This window comes from Hemitrygon akajei, chromosome 28 (genome assembly GCF_048418815.1).
Source record: "Hemitrygon akajei chromosome 28, sHemAka1.3, whole genome shotgun sequence".
In the NCBI taxonomy this organism is placed as follows: domain Eukaryota; kingdom Metazoa; phylum Chordata; class Chondrichthyes; order Myliobatiformes; family Dasyatidae; genus Hemitrygon; species Hemitrygon akajei.
Window position 1 is genome coordinate 8,488,583 of NC_133151.1, and position 878 is coordinate 8,489,460.

Here is an 878-nt window from a genome sequence, read left to right on the forward strand (position 1 = left end):
TTGAACAGCCGGCCCTTCTTATCCTCCTTATTCGCGGGGGATTTGTTCTGAGACCCCGCAGACTTTATTTAACCTGTCTCAGTGTGGTGGACATTAGGACCTGGCGGCGCAGCTCTGAATCCGCAGAGTTTCTGTTCACAAAAATAATCACGATCGCGATTGAAAATAAGGTGGAAGTAATAAAGCGATTGGAAAGAAGTGAAACGCCATCAGTCATTGGAAAAGTGTTAGGCTACAGTCGGTCAACGATCGGAACAATTTTAATGGAGCATGTGAAAGGCCCTGCCCCAATGAAAGCTACAATTATTACTAAGCAACGCAGTGGTATAATTATTGAAATACGTATGTTTCGTGCTGGCTTCGGCAGCACGTATACTAAAATTGGAACGATACAGAGAAGACTAGCATGGCCCCTGCACAAGGATGACATGCAAATTTGTGAAACGTTCCATATTTTTGATGAACAAATAAAAAAATAAATTACAAAAAAAAGAAATACGTATGTTTCTTAAGTGTTTCATATGCATAGAAAGGTAAAATATGTACTATATACTAAGAAAAACATTTGACTAACTGATGCTAAATAATACCGGATGAACCTGTTCCGACTTCAAATCTGACTTAAGGACTCATTCATGACCTGTGGACTGCCTGTACTTTTAAATCATCTCTAGATTACTTCTAATACCTAATACAATGTAAACGCTATGTAAATAGTTGTTATTCTGTATCGTTCAGGGAATAATGACAAGAAAAAATAGTCTGTACATGCTCAAGCAACGAGTGCTGGAGAGAGAACTTCCGGGTTTTCCCGATCCGCGGTTGGTTGAATCCGCGTATGGGGAACCTGCGGATAAGGAGGGCCGTCTGTACTTTTT

General features: G+C 40.2%; 1 non-coding gene across 1 annotated transcript; it reads left to right on the forward strand.

The window, feature by feature from the left end:
* The first annotated feature begins 351 nt into the window (after positions 1-351).
* On the forward strand, positions 352-458 carry LOC140717888 (U6 spliceosomal RNA). Its single transcript, XR_012096636.1, has one exon. It is a non-coding gene; the product is annotated as a U6 spliceosomal RNA (small nuclear RNA).
* The last annotated feature ends 420 nt before the right edge of the window (positions 459-878 follow it).